Source organism: Sparus aurata, chromosome 6, assembly GCF_900880675.1.
Source record: "Sparus aurata chromosome 6, fSpaAur1.1, whole genome shotgun sequence".
Classification (NCBI taxonomy): Eukaryota; Metazoa; Chordata; class Actinopteri; order Spariformes; family Sparidae; genus Sparus; species Sparus aurata.
Window position 1 is genome coordinate 38,143,406 of NC_044192.1, and position 16,760 is coordinate 38,160,165.

At 42.5% G+C, this 16,760-nt stretch overlaps 1 long non-coding RNA gene across 1 annotated transcript; it reads left to right on the forward strand.

Moving 5' to 3' along the window:
• The first annotated feature begins 14,081 nt into the window (after positions 1 to 14,081).
• On the forward strand, positions 14,082 to 15,740 carry LOC115583590 (uncharacterized). Its single transcript, XR_003984396.1, has 4 exons — positions 14,082 to 14,161; positions 15,232 to 15,320; positions 15,412 to 15,438; positions 15,544 to 15,740. It is a non-coding gene; the product is annotated as an uncharacterized LOC115583590 (long non-coding RNA).
• Positions 15,741 to 16,760: the final 1,020 nt, after the last annotated feature.

Consider the following 16,760-nt stretch of genomic DNA (forward strand, 5'->3'; position numbering starts at 1 on the left):
CTAGAGAGGGGTGGTGTGGAAGAGAAAGCATCAATGAATATGTCACCAGTGTTTTCAGTGATGTGTCGCTTTGAGACAACCTGAGTTTGAACATTTGTGTGCACTGATATATCACTCTCAAAGAAAACACAGTAATGGTCGGAGAGAGCGACATCAGATACCAGAACCTTAGAAATGTTCAGACCCTTTGAGATAACTAAGTCCAGGATATGGCCCCTGTTGTGTGTGGGTTGTGTCACATGCTGAGTGAGTCCAAAGTTATCAAGGACACAGCACAGTTCTTTAGTCCATCTGTCCTCAGGCTTGTCGACATGGATGTTAAAGTCACCAACAATTAACACACAATCAAAGGCAGTGCAGATAAGAGATAGTAACTCAACAAGGTCATCAAAGAAATATGTGCAGTATTTAGGTGGCCTGTAGATGTTTAGAAATATAGCTCGAGAAGATGAGTTTACCTGAAGAGCAACATATTCAAAAGAAGTAAAACTTCCATAAAACATCTGCTTGCATTTGAGTAACTCATTAAACAAAATACTAACACCTCCTCCTTTTTTATGCATTCTAGTTTCACTTATGAAAGAGAAATTTGGAGGACTGGATTCAATGTGAACAGATGCACTGTTATCCTGGTCTAACCAAGTTTCAGTTAAAAACATAAAAGTAAGATTGTGTTTGATGATAAAGTCATGTATTAAAAAAGATTTTCCTGCTAGAGATCTGATGTTTAATAGAGCTACAGTTACAGTATCAAAACCAACTGTGCAGTTTTTTGCGACAGTTAGTGGCTGACGAGGAATGGGAGCTAAATTGAATGGATTGGCAGATTTAGTCCCGCATTTCCTGTTTCTCAACAAATTCACAATTTTTCTATTACCTGTAATCACAGGAATTGAGGAGGCAGCCTGAACTCCAGGGGGCCCTGGCTTTTCTCGGGGGAAAACAGTAGTGATATCAACTTCATAGCCCGGACCCGGCACATATCAGTAAGCGTTAATTGTACTGTCAGCATGGACAGGATGTACTTCGCTGTTTTCAGACTGTAGAGGCCAAAGATTATTCAGAGGGGGCGGAGGGGCACGATGACGTTTTGGCGATGGTGGTTTCAAGCGTGGCAGATTTGGGCGGGGTGTGAGTCTGAGTCCAACATTGACCAGCTTTTTCATCTCATCCGTGAAATCGAGGAGGGGGGAAGAGGGGGAGAGGCTGAGGCTGAGGCTGGCTGGAGAGGGCGGAGAGTTGGTTGGGGTTGGTGGAGAGTGGATGTTCCCTCTTGTTGCGACTGGGGGGGACTCCTCCTTGCGGAGCGAAGATGGCAGCAAGGACTCCTCCTCCTGGCACAGCTGACTTGTCTGTTCGAAGCTTATCTCAGGCACAAGTATTTCTCCTTCCAAGGGCTGTCTTATCAGTTGTTTTAGTTTGTTTTGCCTGGTGTCCTTGAAGGGAGGAACTGGTGTGTGGTGCACAGAGTAGAATATGTTGGAGGTTAACAACCTTACTCCTGACTTGTTAAGGCAGAATCCATCTGCCTTAAAGAGGTGTCTGCGTTCCCAGAAAATGTTAAAATTGTCAATAAAGTTCACCGATTGAGCGGCACATGTAGCTTTGAGCCATTTGTTCAACATCAACAATCTGCTGAATCTCTCATCACCTCTACGGACAGTTGGTAGAGGGCCACTGACAAACACCACAGTATCGAGAGATCTGACTTTGTTCAACAGATCAGTGAAGTCTTGTTTCAATACCTCAGATTGTTGTTTCACAACATCACAGGCCCCTGTGTGTAAGATGAGAGATTTCACTGTTGGATGTTCAGCGACAATGTCCAGAATTTTTTCTGAGACGTCAGAGACCATATCGTTGGTAAAACAGAGTACTTTGGTGTTCTTCTTGCTGCAAAAGCTGTTTACCTCCTTCACAGCAACATCACCAACAATCAGTGTTTGTGGTCCAGTCATTAGCTCTTTCTGTGGTCTTTTACTTTTGAATTTGGTCTCATAACTCTCCTTGTTCATTGACGGAGAGCTTGCACGGTCTTGATAAAGTGGAGCAAATCTGTTCTCCAGTTGTATTTTTGTTATTTGCGTAGGTACGCTCTTACTTTTTGTTTTCACCGTTGTCCACGGTTGTTTCCGCTTTGGTACGGGCGTTGAGGAGGCACTCTTTTCAGAGGAAAGTGCAGGCCAACCAGTTGCATCACAGATCTCAGGACGCTGGGCTCTGCCTGTTACTCGTTCTCCCAAAAATGATTTAACTTTAGGCTTTGCTCCAAGAGTATTCCAGCAGGGATGATTGTTCCTGGGCTTTTTATCCAGTCCCCTGAACTCCTGTTTTGTCGAGTCATTGTCGGGGCTAATTAGCCGTGTGTTAGCAGGCTCTTGTCTGCTGTTTTGATTCCATGGGAGAGTAGTTTCGTTCCCAGATAGTCCATTCACTTCCACATTTACTTCTATCCGGTGGATCTTGGTTTCCAGCTCAGCAATTTTCTGTAGGATGTTCTGAAGGTTCAGGTTAACAAGAGGCATTTTGGTGCTAGTTAGCTTTAGCTGCTAATAGGCTTTAGCTGCTAATAGGCTTGTGCTACTTCGCAGGCCTCATTCTGAAAGTGCAGAGTTCGGAAGAAAAATTTTTTAAAAAGTGAAATAAGGCAGCAGCAGTCAGTTAATTGTTGTCCCAGTGGTTTGTAAATATCCAGGAGTTGCTGCCTGTAATCTTTCAGTGAAGAAAAATAATAACAGTGGAAAAAATAGCAAGCAGAAGCGAGAGCAAGCAGAAAAGCGTCTGCACCCAAGCAGATACAGGAAGTAAGGCTATATCTGCACTGATCTGAAAGGTATAATAATCTATGGAATGTTAAACAAACGAAAATCGCTCACAAGGAGGATAAAGCAAAAGGCTATAAACAGAACTATGCTACACAGAGCTAAGAAAACTACAAATCAAAACGCTCCCAAAGGAGGAAAACTCAAAGGCACTATGAAATTAACTGGCTTCACAAAAGAACAAGCTGACCAAAAACTTAGCAAATCAAAATCACTCTTCATCAGAGGAATACAAAGAACAATAGAAAATCAAGCAACTGTTACGTTAACTGTGGCAAGACTGTGATACGGGGCTGGAGGTACGCGACAGGACGAAATACTCTGGCGACGAGACAGGGGAAGACAAGGACAATATATACAACAGGGAAGGGAGCACAGGTGGGAACAATCAGGGATTAGGGGAGACGTCAGACCGGTGACACGAGAGGAAGGGCAAGTGACCTGAAACAAGAGGAGAGTTACTTTTCAAAATAAAACATGAAATTCACAAGACAAAAAACCCAAGACAGGACAGCCCTCACCGTGGTGTGACAGAGTATTAATGTGAAATCATTCTGGAGGCCACTGCAATGGATGTGGCCTTAACAGTAGCTGACTTGGCATCAGGGCTTGGAACTATATACAATATTAATATTGTGGTTTTGACACTTAATCCTAGCATTTGTGAAGTGCTTGTTGGCGCTATAGCCATTATAATGAGTTCTTGACTACCTGGCCGATTCATCAACTGGTTCTTTTTCTCTATCTCTTTCACTTCCTCTTTACCTAGATGGGCAAGTAGTCAAAGTACAAAGTACGCGCCTGAACTTGGCTGTTCTGCAGAGAAAGAAAATTGTATCCTTTATCCAGCAATGGAAATCATTTCTTTGGAGACATTTATGAAATTGAAAAAAGTGCTTTAGAATAGTCAATGTCTGGGGGGCGCTAGGGAGCAGCCAATGGAGTAGGTTGTATGCTAGCTGAGCTCTGCAAAGTATGTGATTAAACTTCTTTTTTTCGGCGCCCTGCACTAGCAATGAGATGTAAGATTCTCATCTGAAGCATTGCCCGATGTTTTCAGCCAACTCTGATCTTTATTACTCCCACCTTTTCTTTGTAAATGGCGAATCGGCCCAGTCTACGTAAATACAGCTACACGGGGAAGACTGCTGCTAGCAAAACGAGTGCTGACGCAGCTAGCACCATGTCCGAGCCTGAGCCTGAGATGGACATGAAAACCGAGATACTCTCCTCACTCAAAAAGGAGTTAGCTGGTCTTTTCCAGACTGAGCTGAAGAGTGCATTGACCTCTGAGTTTGGGGTGATTAAGTCGGAGCTTCAAGCAGTCAAGACGGCAATCGCGGACAACACCGCTGTGTTGCACACTGACATGGAGAAAGTTAAGTCGACAGTGTCAGACATGGAACGAGGCCTCTCCGCCTGCTCAGACGATGTTACGTTGCTCCAGGACACTGTACGGAAGCTCGAGAGGAATGTGGAGAGTCTTCAGGAAAAGTGCTTGGACATAGGAGGGCAAAATGAGGAGGTCAAATGTTCGCATCCTGAACGTGGCTGAAGAAACTGGCTCGAGCTCGCCATCATCTGTCTCAAAGTTGCTCAAAGGGGCTCTGAAGATGGATAAAGACGTGCTGGTTGACAGATCCCATCGCACTACTCAGCCGAAGAGACCAGACGGTAAACCTCGAGCTATAATCGCGAAGCTGCACTATTATCAAGACTGCGTCGAGGTCCTGCGCCGGGCCAGGGAAGCCGGTCCCCTGCAGTATAACGGAGCCACCATCTTCGTGTTCCCCGACTACCCACCGAGCGTCGCCCGGGCGAGATCAGCGTTTAACGAGGTCAGGAAACTACTTCGGGGACGGGACAACATTCGCTACGGCATTCTTCATCCAGCCCGGCTCCGTATCACGCACAATGGGATGGAGAAGCAATTCCAAGATGCAGCTGAGGCCATGGAGTATGTGAAAAAAACATTATCTGAGAATGTTTTCTTTTGCCGATGAGCCAGAGGAGAATGGGTACTCTATACTGTGAGTTTTTTTTTAATTATTAGTTTGTCCCTCTCGCTAGCCTTTTAGTTGGTGAGTACATGAACGTTATGTGAATGCTCTTTGAGAATGCTCTTTACGTGGTAGTTGTAAAGAATGCTGGCTGTCCAGAGGGGATGACAGGTACCACTTGTTTCTGGTGGCAACTGATGGACATTTCACCTGTCTTGTTTACCGTTTCAATGATAGGTCACTTCTATTATGTTTTATTTTTGTTTTGTTTTGTTTTTTTCTTCATTATTATTATTTTTATTTTTATCAGGGAGGTATGTTGACGAAGTAATGGCTAGGGGTACTGGTTTTATTCATTTAAAGGAATTGGAGCAACACAAAAGAGTATGTTCTATAATAAGGGATGTAAATTTTGAGTTACGTCGGGGGTGCTGGGTTGCTGTTAAATTGGCGCCACCCTTTCAATTTTGTTCTTACCAATGTATATACTTGTTGAGGTTTTTTTTTATAAGCAGAGCGATCTGCTGGACTAGTGTTTCCTCACACAAGCACTTCATGTGTGGATATCTTCGCAAGGGGTTTAGTGGTCACCGTGTTCCTTTGGGTGACAGGGGATGGGTAACCATTGCACCGAACTTTTACTTTGTGTTTTTTTTTCTTATTGTTTTGTCTGTTGTTATGTTGGCAGGGGGGTCTCTCTTTGTGCATGCTCAGCCAGCCAAGGACGGTGTGCACAACTGTATCTTGAAACATGCTCACTTTTTCTTTAATAATCTATGGCTAGGCCCACGTCCCGGTGTGACTGTGAATAAATCGGGTGGCAACCAGATCACTTTTGTCAGTTGGAACGTGAAATCCTTAAACCATCTGGTGAAACGTAAAAAAGTACTTTCACATCTCAATCAGCTCAATGTGGGGATCGCCTTCCTCCAAGAAACCCACTTGACCACCTTTGATTATTTTAGACTGCGGGGAGGATGGGTGGGTCAATTTTACCACTCCAACTTTCATTCCAAATCTAGAGGGGCTGCTATTCTTATCAATAAAAGTGTCCCATTTGTTATGACCAGCGTCGAAGCAGACTCTGCTGGTCGTTATGTGATAGTGGTAGGCAAATTGGATAGCACCCCGGTCATACTGGCGAATTTGTACACACCCAATTGGGATGACAGCACTTTCTTTACAAGATTCTTTTCACGTTTGCCCAATATGGACACGCATCACCTTATTTTAGGGGGTGATATGAACTGTGTTTTGTCACCCACTCAGGATCGCAGCTCACCTAGAACTGCCACCTTGTCGAAAGCAGCCCAAGCAATCAAGCTGTTTCTTGATTCTTATAACATAGCTGACACTTGGCGCTTCAGAAACCCCACACGCAGGAGTTACTCTTTCTACTCACCTGTGCACAAAACTTATTCACGCATTGATAATTTTTTTCTTGATAGTGGATTGCTTCCTATGGTCAAAGAGTGTGAATATCAAGCCATAGTGATATAGGATCATGCTCTCCCTTTGCTGTTGACTTTATGCATACCAGCCTCACATGATACTTATCGTCCATGGCGTTTTAATACTTTGCTTCTTTCTGATGCTGACTTTGTCAAGTTTGTTTCTAAAGAGATTACAGAATATTTGGCGCGTAATCAAACACCTCTTATAAATTGGTCACGGCATAAGACTTATGAATATGGGGAGAAGACTGGCAAAATTTTGGCTCACCAGTTACGTCAAGAAAATGCTAGTCGAGCAATAACTGCGATTAACGACGAGATGGGCGCTACACTTACAGATCCCTTGGAGATCAACCAGTGCTTCCACAGGTTTTACTCAAAGCTGTATACCTCGGAGTCTAGTGATGACGATTCTGTGTTTGACTCTTTTTTTGGCAGCATTACTATCCCCACGATTGATGCTGACACTGCTGCCACCTTAGAAAACCCATTCTCAAAAGAGGAATTTGTCGCTGCAACCAGGTCCATGCAAAATGGAAAATCCCCTGGTCCGGATGGATATCCGTGTGAGTTCTTTAAAACATTTGCCAATGAACTGACTCCTATCTTACTTTCAGTCTATGAAGAATCATTTGGTTCTGGTTCACTACCTGAAACGATGAGACAGGCAGTTGTATCGTTGATCTATAAGGAAGGTAAGAACATTCTAGAATGCGGCTCTTTTCGTCCCATCTCTTTATTGAATGTCGACAGTAAACTACTGGCCAAAATGTTAGCCCTTCGTTTGGAAAATGTTTTGCCCTCTGTAGTTTCGGATGATCAGACCGGATTTATTAGAAATCGTCAATCCTTTTTCAATATACGTAGATTAATGAATATCCTTTATAATCCCACTCAGCTCGACACAGCTGAGGTGCTTCTATCGCTCGATGCTGAGAAAGCATTCGATCGGGTTGAGTGGGGCTACCTTTTTTACACTTTAAAGAAGTTTGGATTTGGTACAAAGTTTACTTCTTGGGTTTGCGTTCTTTACTCTCTCCCTTTAGCAGCAATTCGTACAAACAATACTCTTTCCTCCTTCTTCTCACTAGGCCGTGGAACAAGACAGGGCTGTCCTTTGTCCCCCCTGCTTTTTGCTCTGGCAATTGAGCCACTGGCGATTGCACTACGTAGTAATGTCTCAATTAAGGGCATACAGAGGGGCTGTACTGAACATAAAGTGTCCCTCTATGCGGACGATATGCTTCTATACTTATCTGATCCGTTAAGCAGCTTACCACTGACTCTTGGCTTATTGGATACATTTGGGAAAATATCTGGTTATAAAGTGAATGTACAGAAAAGTGAAATCATGCCCATAAACCCTGCTGCTGGACGTATTTTGTTTGATCCACTGCCTTTCAAAATTAGTAGGAATAAATTTAAATACTTAGGAATTTGGATTACACATAATTTTAAACATCTTTACAGAGCCAATTTTCTCCCTCTTGTTGACTCTCTGAAGAATGATCTTGATCGCTGGAACTTGTTACCATTATCATTAGGCGGTAGAATTAATACTATCAAAATGAATGTGCTACCCAGATTTTTCTATCTTTTCCAATGTGTTCCAATTTTTTTATCGAAATCCTTCTTTTTGCTTATTGATAAGTTGTTGTCCTCATTCATTTGGGATAGAAAAAGTGCCCGTATACGTAAAACTATCTTACAGCGACACCGTAAGAATGGTGGACTATCCCTGCCAAACTTTCAGTATTATTACTGGTCGGCTAATATACGTGCTATGTTACACTGGCTTAATCCGATAGAGGATGGCAGCCCGCAGTGGTTACAGTTAGAAGACTTGTCATGCAGACCTACCACTTTACATTTTTTACTTTGCTCCAAGCTCCCATTGCCAGAACCTGTATGCAGATATTCTATCAATCCAGTGGTTAAGCACTCTCTGAAGATTTGGGCGCAGTTCAGACGAGCATTCTTATTTACAGACTTGTTGATCAATGCCCCAATATCGAGGAACAATATGTTTAAACCCTCTGTTATAGACGGCTCCTTTGATATCTGGACTGGTAGTGGATTGATCACTTTAAGAGACTTGTACATTGATGGTACTTTTGCATCGTTTGAGCAGTTGAGGTTAAAATATAGCATCCCATACTTCTCATTTCTTCAGATATCTACAGCTCCGCAGCTTTGTTGCCTCACATTCGACTCACTTTCCGTTATTACCACCCAGCTCTCTCCTTGATTCTCTTTTAAAATTTACCTCTGGCCGTAAAGGGCTTATCGGCGTAATTTATATGTCACTCAACTCTCATAATTTGGAACCTCTGACGCATTTAAAGAGTCAATGGGAGGAGGAATTAGGCATAATGTTCACTGAGGATGAATGTGTTAGATAGGATACACTCATCTTCAACCTGCTTAAGACATAAGGTGATACAATTCAAGATTGTGCACAGGCTACACTGGTCTAAAACGCGTCTATCAAAGATCATACCAACTATTGATCCGGTCTGTGACCACTGTGGGATAGCTACGGCGACTCTGTCTCATATGTTCTGGTCCTGTTCGGAATTGACAGGTTTTTGGCGACCTATTTTTACTTTCTTTTCTGACTTGCTGGGTGTACGCATAGAACCTCTTGCCATAATATCAGTATTTGGTGTCGTACCTCGGGAACTCTGCCCCACACAACATAGCAGGAGCATGGTAGCCTTTGCGATGCTTCTGGCCAGAAGGCTGTTAATGCTTAGATGGAAAGACAGGCGTCCTCCAACCTTCAACCAATGAATCAGAGATCTTCTGCACTATCTGACCTTGGAGAAGATCCGCTACACCATGAGAGGCTGCACCCACACCTTTTATTCTATATGGCAACCAGTTTTAGATCAGGTTGACAGAATGGATGCTCCTGTCATTTTGAGTATGTAGACGTGACCCTCCATCCCTTCCTCCTTTTTTTTTTTTTTTTTCTCCTTCATGTATCATATGTTTCTTGGTATGATGGATCTGTGTTGGTGCAGTGGGGTGGGGTTGTTGTTGGGGGTGGGATTGTGTTGGTACGTATCGGATTGTATGCTCGATTGTGTTTTGTGCAATTCTCAAAAAAACAAAACAATAAAGATACTGTGTTAAAAAAAAAAGAATAGTCAATGTCTTTACTGGAGAGGCTTAACAAAACTCTTCAGAAGAAAAGATGCCTGGTTGTCTGGAATAGTACCTCTGGACTGGCAGATAAGGGTGGTTGTTCCAGTCTCCAAGAGGGGGGACCAGAGGTTGTGCTGCAGTTATCACACTACTCAGCCTCCTTGGAAAGTTTATTTCATGTCACTGGAAAGGAAGCTACAACCGAAAGTCGAATTTTGGATTCAGGAGAACCAATGCAGATTCCGTCCTGGTCGCAGAAGAACAGACTAACACTTTAAACTTGTGGTCATGCTGGGGAGGCATGGGAATTTACCCAACCAGTCTAAATGTCTTTTGTAGACTTGTAGAAGGCCTACTGCCATCTTCCCCAGGGAGTAAAGAGGAGGTACTGGGCCAGTTGCTACAGGCTTCCAGTCCCTGGATAACCAAAGTGAGAACTGTGTCACTGAAGCAGTTTGCAGCTGAGTGTGAAGTGTTTGTGATTAGGGTCAGCTTCTCTAAGTCTGGGGTCATGGTTCTCTGCCAGAAAATGGTGGATTGCCCTCTCTGGTTGGTGGATGAGCTCCTGCCCCAAGTCAAGACATTGAAATATCTTGGGATACTGTTTACAAGTGGGTTAGGGTTAGGGCAGTTTAGCCGTCCATCTGTGCATTTATACGGAACTAAGCTTTAGGAGTGGTCCACCTTAACTGTCCTCCATGTTACGTCACATTCTGAGATTGACACTTCTCACTGTCAGGACGGAAACATCTGCTAACGTGAGTTGTCCAAAAACGTTCTTTTTAGCAAACTCCATGTACACAAACAATGTTCTCAATGCTCGTGTTCATGTGTAGAGACCCTGGTGATACTACGAGCCAAGTTTCATGTTGTGTCGAGCTGGGGCGCCGAAAAGTGGGGGATAAGGGGAAGGATTCTAGTGGCCCATCATTGACAGGGGCCCAGAAAGGCCCCTAATAAAATTATAATACTGACAAAAATAATATGACACTAATTTGTTAGTTTATAATCATAAATATGCATCACTTAATGCACTGATAATAACTCTAAGTTTATTTTGGAAACATTTCTCAAGGCCCCCCCCCGTACGTAAAATGGTTCGGTCCTCCCATCGAATCAACTGAACTGCTGCGCGGTGCGGTGTATTCAGTCAGTAAGGAGACCAAGAGAAGGCAAAATGCCCCGGAAGTCAGGTAGCCAAAAAAGGAAAGACAAAAAGATTAGGCAGGAGAGAGAAGCGAAGGGGCGTCAGTATGTCACCCAGTTTTTCCAAAAACAAGGTGGGTTTGGTTCATGTGGTGGAAAGTTCTGGAACACATTAGTCTGTTGTTTATCTTAACCTTGTGGTTTTTAAGCTAGCTCACTTTTCTCCCCATATTAGCTCATATTTTGGAAGAAAACTCTGGATTTTTAGATTTGCCTGTTCACGTTTAGCAAGCTGCCCATATTTAATCAGTTGACCACCCCTCCTGTCAAAAATGATGCATGTTTGAACAGACACGTCAAGTGCAGCAGCAGCAGCCGCAGCTGTCTGTGAGCCCTGTGAGCCCGTGAGCCCCCTACCCCTACCCCTGAACCAGCCCCAGTAGGCCTACCTACCCCTGAACCAGCCCCAGTACCCCTACCCCTACCCCTGAACCAGCCCCAGTACCCCTACCCCTACCCCTGAACCAGCCCCAGTACCCCTACCTACCCCTGAACGAGCCCCAGTACCCCTACCTACCCCTGAACCAGCCCCAGTACCCCTACCTATCCCTGAACCAGCCCCAGTACCCCTACCTACCCCTGAACGAGCCCCAGTACCCCTACCTACCCCTGAACGAGCCCCAGTACCCCTACCCCTACCCCTGAACCAGCCCCAGTACCCCTACCCCTACCCCTGAACCAGCCCCAGTACCCCTACCCCTACCCCTGAACCAGCCCCAGTACCCCTACCCCTACCCCTGAACCAGCCCCAGTACCCCTACCTACCCCTGAACCAGCCCCAGTACCCCTACCTATCCCTGAACCAGCCCCAGTAGGCCTACCCACAACTGAGGAAGGAGGTGAGCAGCTCTGTGTTGAATGAATCTTTTATTATGGAAAAAAAGATAAATTGAAATTAATGAATAAAGATCATTCTGAAATAAAAACACATAGTCTGTATTTATTTCAGAATGATTTAAATGGTTTAAAAAGCATATAGCCTATAACTTTATTTTGTTTTGTTGAAATTTTTTCACTGAAACTGAACTATAAACTCACTGAAATACTATGTTTGGTCAGTAGTTTGGGACTCTCACCCCTTGCTTTGCAGTAGGAAAAGAAGATAAATTTTCTGGTGCTTGCAGACTAAGTGACTGCTCTTAATCTAATCAGAGAAACGTTAACAATATTAAATTGTAACGACCATAGAGCCTCATTTATGTATTTTTTCCACCCCAACTGTAATTCCACCACGTACAGTTTTGTAGATAAATTATAATTATTATTATTTTTAATAGATTCTTTTAACAAAATATAAAAAACAACAACAAAAACATAATGTAAGACAGCATACAGTTTTTACATTGAGTGCAGTGGCTGTTCTAAGTGTGTGTGTGGGGGGTGACGTGCATGTCTGAAAGAGAAATTGTGTGGTATTGCTATAATAGTAATTTTGGAGATAAATTAGACCTAAATGCAGGGCTACAAGAGGGAGACAGTGAGCAGTGGGGTACTGGTTGTGAAAATCACATTTTCTTTTGTTATTTTTGATCAAATCACTGACAGTAAAACAGAATGGTGGGAGGAAACCTGAATCTGGTGATGGTGATGCTATTTCAAATGGTATTACAGGAAATTCTATATAATTCATGTATGTCATGTATTATACATGATGTATACTCTACAGAGCCAGTTCCGGGATTCTCTTCAAGTTTGTCAGGGAGGAGAGTGGAAGTGGAGGAAGAGATGGAAGAGGGTACAGATTCAGATGATGAGAATCCAGCAACTCAGGGTGCAGAGAGACACAGAGAGACGACAGAGAGTGAGGACATTCAAAATCAAGCTGAAGATGTTGAAAGGGATTCAGATGAGGAGGATGGACTAAATGAGAGCACAGAAAGACTTGGAAAGACGACAGAGAGTGAGAACATAGAAAATCAAGCTGATGTTGAGGTATTTGAAAGGGAAGACAATACTTTTCTGACAGATGACCCTGGTTTGTGGCCAGCAGATTTTACTGATCAGGATAGGGAGATGGTGGTGAGGAAATTGGCCACAAGAGAAAAAGAAGTAGAAATGCCATGTGATTCAGAGGGGAAGCCATTCCCTGACTACTTGAATTATACAAAGGCAGCCAATAAAAGAGAAAAGGTAAAGAGAGACTGGCTGACTTTTAGTCAAAGTAATAATTCACTTTATTGTATACCATGTGTGCTTTTCTCCCATGTACAAAAAAGGCCTTTCACTAGTGCACTGACCAGTCAAAATGGGTATAAAATGTGTGATGTCAAGTAGCGTCGAATGTATGACAAATTCCCAATCCGTGAGAGGAGTGAGGCACAGACTGCTACTTAAGATGGAAGAATCTGCAAGGATCTGTAATGAAAGAGAGTGGTGTTGATTTTCTGTTAAGCAAGAAGTTACAAACAGAAATAGAGAAAAATAGGGCCATCTTAGAGAGACTCTTAGATGTAACCCTACACTTGGCATCAAGAAACTTGCCTTTCAGGGGCAAAACCAAAGACCTAGATGACATTCATAATGGCAATTGCCTAAGTACACTATAGCTCTTGTCTCATTATGATCCTCTGCTGAAAGAGCACTTTCAAAGAATCAGGGACAACAAACAAAAACAAAAAGAAGGAAAAGAAACCAGGCTGACACATTATCTTAGCTCTGACAGTCAAAATGAGTTCATCGAATTATGTGGCAAACGAGTTCTGAAAACAATTCTGCAGGAACGGGAGGATGCCATATATTATTAAGTCATTTGTGATGCCACACCAGACATTTCTCATACTGAGCAAAATGTTGTGCTACTAAGATATATAAAATATGACAAAGAAACAGACGACTGGGAAATTACTGAAAGGTTCCTTGAATTCAGGGACTTTCATAAAAAAACAGGGAGTGAGATAGTAAAGATGATTGATAATGTTCTGCATGACCATGGGATAGACATCAATGATTGCAGAGGGCAGGGATACGACAACGGGGCTAACAGGGAAAATCAAGGGAGTCCAAGCTCAAATATTAAAGAAAAATAATCTGGCCACTTATTCACCTTGTGCCTCCCACACATTAAATCTTGTTGGTGTGCATGCTGCAGAGTCAAGCCCAGAGGTATCTTCATTTTTTGACTGCATAAATCGCCTGTACACATTTTATTTTTCATTTTATCTGTTTCTCATCAGATGTTAAGTGCAATTTATTTTAATGAAAGAGGTATTTCTCCTCGTCATAGTGGCATGCAGGCACACACATGGCCAGTGCTATTACTACTATTATTTTGAAATGTTATATAAGCCCACATCAACATAACTTCATAACAAAGCCTATTAAATAACGGAGAGGCCTTTTTCTGGGTTCTTGGCTGACTCGTTGTTCTGTAAGGGGGGGGGGGGGGGGGGACCGGACCATGACCCCAAGACCAAGAGAGAGCTTTATTGATACTGTAACGGAATCACAACGTCCAGAACACTGAAACCATTCAGCGCCCAGGGAAGGAAAAGAAGGAAAGAAGAGGAAGAACAACTTGAAGAAGATAGAGGTACAGTAACGTCATTGTGTATGAATCGTAGTTAGCATGGTTGGAGTAGAGTGATAACTTGCTAGCTTACTTCGGACGATGGTAGCATTGTTTAATAAACAGTACATAGCTCAAGTTGACCTAAGTTAGTGTTACTCCACCTTAAATTCATCAGGGACATTTGGAAAGTTAACTGTTTAGATGTTATGACCTTTTGGCTGTGTTGTCCTGCTTGTATCTTGATGAGTGAAAATGCTATTAGTTTTCTATCCCCTTTATAAGTAATAGGGTAGTTGTAAGCCTTTGGTTCGTTGTGGCACAATTTGTTTGTGAAAGCTTAACAACAATTTTCCAGAAAAATGGCCAAAGTCAAAAATGGAACAACAACTCTGTCTTTGCATCATCCATGTTTTGCTGCTCATCAAGCAGTTTTCGCCTTGAGGAAAAACCACAACACTCCACTATGACATGTCCTTTGTCCTGCCAGCCTATGCCTGTCAAGCACTATAAGCAACAACATATCATTGTTACAATGATGGACATTAAAAGATTCAGGGAATGTTTGGCATTGAGTTTCAAACATGGGTTTCATGTTAAAAATGCTTTAGGTAAAAATCTTGAAGTGGGTCACGCTAAAATGTGGAAACAATATGATTGTGCTGATCCAGTCCTTCCTGTTTGAGGAGGAAAACATCAACTACCCCAGCCTTAAAAGTTTCCTTTACAATATGACTTTTCAAGCTCAATAAAATGACAAGCTTGTCATTTTCTTTTAAGGCAATTATTAATGGTTTATGACACTTTAACCTGCAATACAATAAAGTTTAATGGCTATACTTCAACCGTTGCATCCAGCAGACATCAAAGTTTTATATATATATATATATATATATACATATATATATATATATATATATATATATATATATATATATATATATAAAATTAATATTCCTCTTCTTTATATTTTTCTTTTTACTTAAGGATATTTTAGTGAAAGTGTTAAGGGAACTGAAAACCACAGCATATGACTCATAGTAATATGAGATGTAAGACTGGAGTGACATTACACTGTGTTTCTGTTTTTCTAGTCTCTGTCTCTGCCTCACAGTTTGAAGTGCCACACAATGACAGAGAGCACAAACAGCTAAGATGAATGCAGGAATAGCAAGCATTATTGGTGAGAAATTTCAGCTTTTTTTCCTATAATTAATTTCATTTTTCTGTCTTTGATTTTGAGCTGTAATAACATGTGAATGGTGCCCTTACAGTGGCCCTGCAGTTCTTCATTCAGATTGGTAAGCAAAGCATTTAAAATACAATAATAGGAGATCATGTTTTAATTAAACTTAAGTGCTGTGAGCAAAACTAATGTTTTTTTGTCTGTTTTTTTCTTGATCCAGCAAACACCGCCAAACTGGTATGTTATTTTACCAACTGGTCACGGTACAGAACTGGTGTGGGGAAATTCCTGCCAGAAAACATAAACCCCTTCCTCTGTACACCTGGTTTATGCCTTTGCCATCATCAACTATGACAACCAGATCACTGAGCATGAGTGGAATGAAAAAAACCTCTACAAATCATTCACTGATCTCAAAAACAGGTAACAACTGGCTCATGTGAAAGATGTGTACTTTTTTATTTTAAAATGTAATGTCTGTTAATTAGCGACTTGTTTCTTTGTGTGTACCCGAACAGAAACCCCAGGCTGAAGACTAGAGAGAGGTGAACAGATCTCAGTCAGTGCGTTTACATGACACTCAAGAAAACCGAATTACTGTGTTAGTCTGACTATGAACGGATTTTTAAGATGCATGTATACACCTTAGTCTGACTAAAATCGGACCGGATCGGATTTCTCATAGTCGAATTACACCACGTAGATTATTCGATTGAAAGTCGCATTACTCCTGCATGTATACGTTTCCAGCGGATCGGATTGGATTTTGCGTTCTGCGCAGGCGCGAGATTTTTCCCCGGGGCTGTGAGCCGGAAGTAGACGGACGGCGACGGCGGTGACGGCGGCGGCTTTCCTCCGAAATCACCGCAAGAAAGAGCGCCAGAGTGCACCTAGTTTGTGTAATTATCATGTACACCATATACGAAGTGTACAAAGATGTAGCTTCGTCTCGCTCTTCGTACGCCATCTTTCTTGAATGCCGAGGCAGCTGGTGACGTAAAGAGGTCAGCCGGAGGTGCGCCGTTAACACTAGTTGAAATGGGTACAGCGCCACCTAGCGTACCGGGGAATGACATGCTTTCGGCCAGTAATTCGATTTTCTCACTGGCATGTATACTCGGATAATTGCAGTTGTCCAATTGAGCAGCATAGTCGAACTATGACTGTAATCTGACTAAGCTGTGCATGTAAACGTACTGAGTGAGTTGATGCCCTGTTGCTAACCCGTTATCAAACTCCTCCATCTGCTGACAGAAAGCAAGAATGGCAGCATAGGGGCAATTTTATTTTACTGATTCCTCCAGCTGGTTGTTGTGCTGTGAAGATTATTGCCCATTGATTATTGTCTTCTTAAGCCGGTGTAGCTAACTTTTGAGATGTTTTTTTCAATCTAATAAAACATGTATTACTATGACCTTTGCAAGCAGACAATACTGT